This window comes from Lepidochelys kempii, unplaced genomic scaffold, assembly GCF_965140285.1.
Source record: "Lepidochelys kempii isolate rLepKem1 unplaced genomic scaffold, rLepKem1.hap1 scaffold_242, whole genome shotgun sequence".
NCBI classification, from domain to species: domain Eukaryota; kingdom Metazoa; phylum Chordata; order Testudines; family Cheloniidae; genus Lepidochelys; species Lepidochelys kempii.
Window position 1 is genome coordinate 28,025 of NW_027621922.1, and position 10,722 is coordinate 38,746.

At 47.0% G+C, this 10,722-nt stretch overlaps 1 long non-coding RNA gene across 1 annotated transcript; it reads right to left on the reverse strand.

The window, feature by feature from the left end:
• Nucleotides 1-4,900: 4,900 nt before the first annotated feature.
• Nucleotides 4,901-9,354, reverse strand: LOC144930014 (uncharacterized). Its single transcript, XR_013635131.1, has 3 exons — nt 9,292-9,354; nt 6,294-6,422; nt 4,901-4,976 (listed from the first exon to the last, which is right to left on the reverse strand). It is a non-coding gene; the product is annotated as an uncharacterized LOC144930014 (long non-coding RNA).
• Nucleotides 9,355-10,722: the final 1,368 nt, after the last annotated feature.

Genomic DNA, 10,722 nt, shown 5'->3' on the forward strand with positions numbered 1-10,722 from the left:
AAGTCATAGTTTTATAGACCTGTATCATATCTCCCCTCAGTTGTCTCTTTTCTAAAATGAACAGTCCCAGTCTTATGGAAGCTGTTCCATACCCCTAATTATTTTGGTTTCCCCTTCTCTGTATTCGTTCCAATTCTTTTCTTTTTCTTGTCTTTTTTTTTTTTTTTTTTTGAGATGACGGTGACCAGAACTGCATGCAGTATTCAAGGTGTGGGCATACCATTGATTTATATAGTCAAATTATCTATCCCTTTCCTAATGGTGCCTAATATTCTGTTAAATTTTGTGACTTGCACTACACTTTGAGCAGAAATTTTCAGAGAACTAGCCACAAGGACTCCAAGATCTCTTTCTTGAGTGGTAACAGCTAATTTAGATCCCATTGTTTTGAATATTTTTTGTATTTTTGTATGTTTTCCCCCAAACCACCTCTATTGACCCCTCAATCTGGGACAGGTCCTCAGATTTGTCACGTAAAAAGAATGGCTGATGTGTGGGAATCTCCCACACCTTTGCAGTGTTGACCTGAATTTTATGGGCTAATGTGTTTACCGCTCAGCACTGATCTGATCAGAAGATACTTTAGGTTCTTGTCCCAGTTCAGGCTACAGGGATAGAGAACACAGAGAGTTCAATATTGAGGGAGGACCTTCCGGGTGTGTGGCAAGGACACTTATACTGAGGACAATACCAACTTGTTAAGATCTTTATTAAAATAAAAGAAAGAAGCATAAATGCTACAAAACACAGAGTCACAAAGAAGTAATACAATTCTATGACCCCTGGTGGTAACATTTCTATTCTAAAAGACTACTAAAGCTAGCATATTCACACCCTTCCCTGAAGACCTGGTAGTAGGAGACAGAGGATCAGTCTTGTCTCTGGCATGTCCGAGGAACTAATGGTCCAGGCTTCCCAAATTGGTAGGGATTAGGTTCAAGTGTTGAGTGGCTAGGATATATAGTGAAACTGAGGTAATAGCTTGATAGAAGATAGGAAAATGTGACCCCTTTGTATGGCTGTTTGCCATCTTATAGGGTACCGGTACTGCCCACTGTCAGAATCTAGGCCCAACCTACCATGCCTAAATCTTATTTCCTCAACACCATAAATCTTCAGGTACACTTACTCTACAGGTTAACATGTTATGCCATATACTCATACGTATTAGTATCGATTATCTCATTCCCGAAACCGTTACCCCTGGCCTAACTCATGACTTCCATGTTCTGCAGTGTGCCTTGCAGTTACTGGTCTGCTCCAGACTTAAGGTTAGCAGATTCAAGTTTTTTGTTCAGTTCCCCAAAGCTAAGGGGGGCAACTGGTATGCCATTTATCTATGCCAAAGTTTACAAACACTTATACTAACTTACTCTAGCTAATCGTACAGGATACAGGCCTGAAGGTTACTTGCATTACAGCCAACTATTATGAATAACCATGAATAACCCTTATGACTAGCATAAACTGGAATTCCACATAAACAAAACCCCAGAAAATACTATGATTAATTAATAATAGGATATGATAACAAAATAATATGAATCAAACCAAAAGAAAACATATTATGCAATATGGCAAGCTAGCAAACTGACCTTATGGGCTACAGCAATGAAAACCCATGCAAAGAATATATTTTGCTTCTCTGCAATGGCCTTGTCTTCTGAAAGTGCTCCTTTGGCACCTCGGTTACCTTGTGGCCTCACCGATTGTTTGGAAGTCTTCCTGCTTCTGATGTACTTAAAAAAAATTCTGCCAGGGAGGAGTGGGGAGCCCAGTCTCTCAGTCCTTCTCCCCCCCAGCCCCCACCCCACTGCCTCTCTTAAGTTGATGGAAGCATTCCTGGTAAGGATGCGCATGACTGACAGAAGGAGAGCAGTGTGGATGTGAATAGTTTGACTTACGTTTGTAGTGCAGACATGCCCTCAGTCTCTGAGGACCTTGAACTGCTTTCACCAAATGCCCACGCATGCCACCACCCCACAAGACAGGTAATCATAGATGCTGCATTCAGAGCAATAATTTTTACTTCAGCAGGATTTTGTTGTTGTTGTTTGTTAGTTTGTTTTTTTTACAGGGGGGTGCTTATTGGCCTACATGTAGAGAATTAATGATATGGATGGTGGGATGAATTGCACGCTCAGCAAGTTTGTGGATGACACTAAGATTGGGGGAGAGGTAGATATGCTGGAGAGTAGGGATAAGGTCCAGAGTGACCTAGACAAATTGGAGGATTGGGCCAAAAGAAATCTGATGAGGTTCAACATGGACAAGTGCAGAGTCCTGCACTTAGGACGAAGAATCCCATGCACCGCTACAGACTGGGGACCGACTGGCTAAGCGGCAGTTCTGCAGAAAAGGATCTGGGAATTACAGTGAACGAGAAGCTGGATATGAGTCAACAGTGTGCCCTTGTTGCCAAGAAGGCTCACAGTATATTGGGCTGCATTCGTAGGAGCATTGCCAGCATATCAAGGGAAGTGATCACTCCCCTCTATTCGGCATTAGTGAGGCCACTTCTGGAGTATTGTGTCCAGTTTTGGGCCCCCCACTACAGAAAGGATGTGAAGAAATTGGAGGGCAACAAAAATGATTAGGGGGCTGGGGCACATGACTTATGAGGAGAGGCTGGGGGACCTGGGGTTATTTAGTCTGCAGAAAAGAAGAGTGAGGAGGAGGATTTGTTAGCAGCCTTCAACTACCTGAAGGGGGGTTCCAAAGAGGATGGAGCTAGGCTGTTCTGAGTGGTGGCAGATGACAGAACAAGGAGCAATGTCTCAAGTTACAGTGGGGGAGGTCTAGGTTGGATATTAAGAAAAACTATTCACTAGGAGGGTGGTGAAGCACTGGAATGGGATACCTAGGGACGTGGTGGAATCTCCATCCTTAGAGGTTTTTAAGGCCTGGCTTGACAAAGCCTTGTCTGGGATGATTTAGTTGGGGTTGGTCCTGCTTTAAGCAGGGGATTGGATTAGATGACCTCCTGAGGTCTCTTCCAACCCTAATCTTCTACGATTCTATGAATGTTTGTTAGGTATATCTGGCTCTCGCTTTCCATCTCTAAACTCCCTCGCAAAGCTCCCTGATTTGCTAGCTCCTCTGGTAGTTAGGAGCTGCCTTTTAAAATTTCTGAGATAGTCCTGCCCCTTCATGAAGGCCTTCAAAAATCACAGCTGGGAAATTAAAGGGAAACAAGCCAATAGACCTTCTTGTAGGCTTCATTTACATTAAGTAAATGTCAGGCTTTAAAGCAGCTGAGAAGATCTTCAGTAACCAGAACATATGGGAAAATGTCCAAAAAATTGAAGCATAGTTCTTTTGAGGAACTAAAATGGCACAAATGTCCATGAACTAATGTATGAAATTAAAGAGTTACAGCTTCACTTTCAGTAACATTTTATAAGTCATCTCTCCCTCTCTCACACTCTCTCTTTCCTTCTCTCTTTACTTTCATTCTATCCATTTTTGCTCATAATCTTTTTTAGCTTTTGTTACCCACCCTGGTTTATTTCTGACTTCTCCATTCTCCTTTAGTCACTGTTAACTGATTATTTTTCTCTCATAGTCTCCATTCTGTCCCCCAATTTTACCCCTTCCCCATTTGCTCCCCCTGGGTGTTTCCCCTCTCAAGAATGTTTTCCTTTCACTCTATCCATTTCTGGTTTTCACCCTTTTTCTAGGACTCTCCCTTTATTCTTGCTTCCTCTGCTCCCTCTGGTTAAACCCACTCTGTCCCTGCTTCTTCCAGTGTTCATTCCCGCTGAAGCACCTGGCATTGGCCACTGCCGTAAGACAGGATACTGGGCTAGATGGACCTTTGGTCTGACCCAGTCTGGCCATTTTTATGTTCTTAATTCTCAGAAAATCATGAGATTGACACACCGCTCGCCCCCACCCCCCCAAAAAAAGAGATTTTTAAAGAAGATTCTATAATGGTTTCTGGTCTGTCTCTTGGTTTTTAATTTTCCCCTGCCTATCCCCTATATCTGTGTGACAAATAGAGACATCCCATATCTACAGAGGAATGTGACTTTGGCCCCTGTTGCAGGAGCTGTCACTGGGGGACCCCAATGAGATCTAATTAAAGAGTTTTGTACAAAACGCTCCCTGCTGGTGTAGAGGTTCCAGCTTCTCTCTAAACCCCAAATCCCAATTAATTAATTCTCTATCTCTGCTGCCACCACATCTGTCTATCCCCCAGCCCAGCAATTACTTCTCCCACCAAAACCCTACATCCCTCCCTGCCCCGCAGTGACCCTCTGCTTCTCCTGCAGCTTTAATGGGTCTCCCTTTCTCTCTCCCCTCCCCCCCGCCTCCCAAAATCCCTGGTGCTGCAGAGATGGAGGGGGAGGAGATGGAATAAGGAACCAGAGGGTTGGGTACACAGGAGTCCTCCAGGGTCATAGAGACTAGCATGACTGTGGCTAGGGAAGCCCATTTTTTTAATTCCCCCCATGTATTAGTGACACTGTCTGACTGAAGATCCCCAGAGTCCTCCTGGACCATAGAAGATAGCGACAAACAGTCTAAATAGCGCCTTGGGCAATGAGATTGGCTTCTCCATCTTGATTACTTGCTTCTTTCTGTGGATTCACAGTCCAGACATGAGACCCCAAGGACCCTCCAGGGTCATAAAGACTGGAGTTTCCAAGGCTAGAGAGGCTGATATCAGGGTCCTCAGTGCAATATTCCACCCCCTGTGTCTCAGGGACACAGTCTGAGCTCGGACCCTGCCCCCACCCAGAGCCAGGGGTAGATTCTCTCCCCAGGGACAGAGGCTAGTGGGAAAGTGAAGATTGGGGCCTTGTTATCAGCATTGAAAAATGTCACTTGGCCCCATTCACAGTCCAGACAAACCTGGATCCTCCTGGGGACCTGGCTCAGGGGTAGTATGGTGTCTCCCCATTTCACACTTTTCTGATCCTCAGACAGGATGAGTCGGGGATGAGCCGTGTCTGGATCCAGAATCACATTCACTACGAGAGAGAGAGAATCAGAGTTCAGCCCTGGGGGAATCTGGGACCATTTCTCACACTCCCTAACATCCCTGCTTGGCAGTTCCTCAACCTGTGTAATGGGATCCACTTCTGTACTTTCTCATTTGAATATAGAGCCTGCAGCTCCCTGCTCCCCAGCTGGGGCTGGTTCATTCCCAGCAACAGAGACTTGGCAAGGAAGGTAGCAAAAGCTTGTAATTAGGAGAGTCCTGTGGAGGCAGGTACCAACTTTGAACCCCAGAGGGAGTCTCCTCCCATAAATGCATCCTCCACTGCCAGGCCTGGGAGCAGAGATGAAGACACAGCACAGAGGAAGAGCCAATAGTTCAAGGCCAGTGAGCAGGAAGCAGGAGGTGGCAATGGGTGGGGCAGCCCCTTCCCAGCCCAGAGAGAAGGGAGGTCTGCAGGTGGCAGCACTAGAGAGACACCATCTCCCCAACCCACAAAGCAGCTGCAATGGCAGAGCCCAGCCCTGCCCAAAGGAGAAGAGCCATGGGGAACAGTCTGTCCCCCAGGTGAAATGGGGAAGGGTGTGACAACCAGGAGGCTCTCTCTCCTGACCACCTTGAAGGTAATATTGGAAAGGCTTGTCAATGTCAATACAAATTCTCAGATCACAATTAAGGTGGCTTTAGGGCCGGGCAGTGCAAGTGTCTCTGGTTATTGCAGTGTGGGAAAGTTGCTTTCATGGACATTTTCTGTTAATGGAAGGAAAAACTCCCCCAAAGCTCACCCTGGATGTGTGATCCCAGAGATCCTCCCTTCCCTGCTCTAGCTCAGGTGGGAAAGAGTCTGGAGGGGAAAAGGGTCACAGAGATTAGAGCACAGCGTCTCTGATTTACAACACCAGCCTGGGGAGCTGCTTCTCTCTCCTGAATGCCTGAGAATAAGCAGAGATGCCCTGGCAGTTCGTCCCCCTGGCTGCTGAGACTTTCTGTGGTGGCTGCTTTTTCCCTCCTTCCCAGCTGCATCTCCCTACTCTTCCACACCTTAGTGTGCAGGTGGTTGAAGCCCCCTTGGTGCATCAGAGGATAGCCCTGGATGGTACAACCAGACTCAGAACTAGAGTGACTGGATGGAGCCCACAGTGCTCAGCCAGTGCACGGGGCTGCCCACCCTACATGTCCCCTCTTTTGTGTTCCAGAAGGTGAGGACAATCTAGCCTCTTGCTTCTCTTGCTTTCCTCAACCAGGTCCCGTGAGAAGGTGTTTCCCATCCATCCCTCACAGCTGGCCCTCTGTAACTCATCATCGCCTCTTGCACCACAAGCCTCCTCAGCCACCTTTGACACGCCACCTGTATTGGCTGAAGGACATCCAGCTGGTCCACCTCTGTACCAGTCCCCGAGAACATCTGTACATGCTCATGCTCCACACCATCCACTTCCTTGCCTTTGTGTTCCATCCTGACTCCAAATGGTGGGACCTACAGGAGAGAAAATGAGGAATTGTGGTGGGCCAGCCTGCACTCCACTTTTGTTCCACAGCCCACTGGGGATATTAGGTGGTGTGTCAGCTTGCAGCCCCTTTTCCAGCTCTTTTTGAACCTCTTACTAAAGTTCTGGCTGCAATATTCCCTGCACCTCCTGATGTATACACACCCCATTTGTGACTTTGGAAAGTGGCAAGACCTCCTTATTAATCTCCTCCTGGTGATGGCCAAGATGGCCACACATCACTGCAGGAGGACAAATCTGGAGGGAGGGAGAAGTGCTCTGAGACTGTGGCATGTATATCCATTCCCTTTTAAAATCATGTCTCCAGGCACCGTTCCCCTGGGCAGTGTTCACTGACTCCTTAGACACCTTTGAGGAGCGATGGATGCTCTCTGGGGTTCTCTGCTTGGTGTCCCCTTCTGGCTCCCTCATTTTTAATTTCTGATCTCTCTCCTTGTCCTGGTTTCTCTTTCATTGTCCCAAATACTCCATGGTTTCTCCCCCTTAGTTGAGGGGACGGGCCTTTAGCTTTGGGAAGGCGTAGATCCACCATGTCCCAGTACATGCAAATAGCATCTCCTTGCTTTTCCTGCTGGAGCTTCTCCTCTGAGGGAGGTGAGAACCTGAAGTTGCAGGGAGGGGAGTTAGAGGAGGAAGGTAATAGCTATAAACCTGGGGGAAGCTCTATACTGAGCCTGTCCTTCTCTCCCTGGCCTGGGAGAAGAGAAGGGGATGGGTATTGGGGATGATCCACTCAGGCCAGAGAGTGGCACCTTCTCCAGCCCAGAGAGCAGGGAGGATGTGGCAACATCACAGAGGGACCATATCTCTAACAGAGGAGAAAGAGAGCAACTCAAATGGGAGATCTCAGCCCAGCCCAGCTGAAGAGAAAGATGGGATGCTGGTGAAGAGCAATCGGAGCGAGCCCCTCACATAGGGGAAAGGAAAAAAAGGTGGCAACCCATCTGAATTTAATATTTAAAGGGCTTACGGACATGTATGGAAATGCCAGGGTCAGCATTAATGACATATCTGTGTTGGTGAGGGAGAGTGTATCTACACAGCAGTTTAAGCCTGGGTCTGAGCCTGGGCTCAAGCCAAACCCTCATTGCATCCACACTGCAAATATGCTAATCTAGGGCTCTGATCCAGAGTCCCAGGACCCTGCAGGTCTGGAGGGTCAGAGCCCATGTTAAACTGGAACCCGGGTCCAAGCCCTATTGGTTTCCTATGTGCATGCATCTGTGGCTTGACTTGGGTGTGGAAGTCTTCTGGGTGTATCCTATAGTTCCTGGAGGCGGAGGAGCAGTGCTACAGGCAGCCAGCACAGCATGCCAGACACAGCATTACTACCTGGCCGAGAGGTCCCCCTTCCTGCTCCTCCCACAGTGATGGTGGAAGTTTCTCCTCCATGGTGGTGCACGGAGCTTGCCTGGAGCAGGGAGCAAAGTTAGGAGGTGGGTCATCCTTCCCTCAGCCATACTGAGCTGAGAGCTCTGTCACTTCTTCTCCCTGCAGGGCAGCTGCTATGGTCCCTGCTCTGCTCACTGGCCCTTACTCCAGGCCCTCCTGCCCTCTCTTGGGCTGCAGGTGCAGGGTCACCTGGGCAGCATGCACTGTTAGGGTGGTCAGTGGGAGCCAGCACCAAAACTTCTCCGCAGCATCCCAGAGGTCTGGGGGTGTGGTGATGGCAGGGATAAGGGATTCCCCAGGGTTGCTGGAGCACACTGCATCCCAAGCCTTGGGGATGGATTTTGCCACTTTGCAGCAAGCAGCAGCCAGACTGGAATGTGTGTGTGTCTTCCCTCTGACACCTTCATTTTATATCAAACTTCAAAACAAACTGAAAAAAATCAAGCAAGCAAGCAAAAACTCCTCACCTTCATTGATCATCCTATTTGAAAAATTAAGAATTACAAAGTTTCACTGTAATAGTTTGACACCCTGGAGACTGATGTCCTCATTATCCTTAGGACAGGCACAGGGGCATGTTTTTTGCCAATGTGACCGAGCCTAGAGCTGGAGAACCCAGTTATCCGATTAGACAGTAATTCAGTATAATGCCCTCTCAAATGGAGACAGCCACCAAATGAGCTAATTATGCGGCGTATGTACTCACGTGCTCCTTACGGGCACCCGCGTCCCATCAATAGCACGGCCACAGTTAGGAAACAGGATTGGCAGTCGAGTTTCCCCCCAGTGCAGAAAATTCTTAACCTAGAGTTAAAATGCAATGTTGATGCTCAAGCCCAGGATTCCCTGACAAGAGGTCAGCTGACTCAAATCCCTTACGCTTACATTGCTATGTAGGCCTAGCCTCAGAGTGTTTGTTGGTCAGGGAGAGAGTTTCTGTTCGTCAGTGGGTGCAGGGACTCAACACTAAGGATGGTATCAGGATTGTTTGTGTGATTTCGGCTTGGGAGCTCTTAGTATTTCATGTTTCAGAGTAGCAGCCATGTTAGTCTGTATACGCAAAAAGAAAAGGAGTACTTGTGGCATCTTAGAGACTAACCAATTTATTTGAGCATAAGCTTTCGTGAGCTACCGCTCACTTCATCCGATGAAGTGAGCTGTAGCTCACGAAAGCTTATGCTCAAATAGATGAAGTGAGCTGTAGCTCAGAAAGCTTATGCTCAAATAAACTGGTTAGTCTCTAAGGTGCCACAAGTCCTCCTTTTCTTTTAGTATTTCATGTTTTTGTTTTTATTTTTATTTTTAGGGGTGTGTGTCATGGTCAGTCTTGGTTTGGTTTGTACATTTATCTAGAAGTTCATGAAAATGTTTTCATGGGATTTTCCTCTTTATTTAAGAGGTTTATTTAAGATTATTTATTTATTTTATCTCCACCTGAAGTCTCACCTGGTCTGTGTGATCCTAAGGATTTCCCTCTTATTGTCTCCAGTTCAGATGGCAGAATGTCTGGAGGGGGAAAGGATAAGATAGATGATATTTCATGCTGTCATATTTGTGACATCCTCACTCTTAATTGACATAATTGTATTTTAATTAAGAGAGAAAAACAGTTGAAGAGAGACAGACACACCCCCAGATTTTTAACAAAGGCTAATATGAATCATCTTATTTTCTCTTTCATTCAAGCATCTCAAATCAACAGAACCAATATCCATGAAGCCTCAGAACCACTCAAAGAGACACTATGTGGAAGACAGATTTTGTGCCTCTCTTAAGTTGATGGAAGCATTCCTGGTAAGGATGCGCATGACTGACAGAAGGAGAGCAGTGTGGATGTGAATAGTTTGACTTACGTTTGTAGTGCAGACATGCCCTCAGTCTCTGAGGACCTTGAACTGCTTTCACCAAATGCCCACGCATGCCACCACCCCACAAGACAGGTAATCATAGATGCTGCATTCAGAGCAATAATTTTTACTTCAGCAGGATTTTGTTGTTGTTGTTTGTTAGTTTGTTTGTTTTACAGGGGGGTGCTTATTGGCCTACATGTAGAGAATTAATGATATGGATGGTGGGATGAATTGCACGCTCAGCAAGTTTGTGGATGACACTTAAGATTGGGGGAGAGGTAGATATGCTGGAGAGTAGGGATAAGGTCCAGAGTGACCTAGACGAATTGGAGGATTGGGCCAAAAGAAATCTGATGAGGTTCAACATGGACAAGTGCAGAGTCCTGCACTTAGGACGAAGAATCCCATGCACCGCTACAGACTGGGGACCGACTGGCTAAGCGGCAGTTCTGCAGAAAAGGATCTGGGAATTACAGTGAACGAGAAGCTGGATATGAGTCAACAGTGTGCCCTTGTTGCCAAGAAGGCTCACAGTATATTGGGCTGCATTCGTAGGAGCATTGCCAGCAGATCAAGGGAAGTGATCACTCCCCTCTATTCGGCATTAGTGAGGCCACTTCTGGAGTATTGTGTCCAGTTTTGGGCCCCCCACTACAGAAAGGATGTGAAGAAATTGGAGGGCAACAAAAATGATTAGGGGGCTGGGGCACATGACTTATGAGGAGAGGCTGGGGGACCTGGGGTTATTTAGTCTGCAGAAAAGAAGAGTGAGGAGGAGGATTTGTTAGCAGCCTTCAACTACCTGAAGGGGGGTTCCAAAGAGGATGGAGCTAGGCTGTTCTGAGTGGTGGCAGATGACAGAACAAGGAGCAATGTCTCAAGTTACAGTGGGGGAGGTCTAGGTTGGATATTAGGAAAAACTATTCACTAGGAGGGTGGTGAAGCACTGGAATGGGATACCTAGGGACGTGGTGGAATCTCCATCCTTAGAGGTTTTTAAGGCCTGGCTTGACAAAGCCTTGTCTGG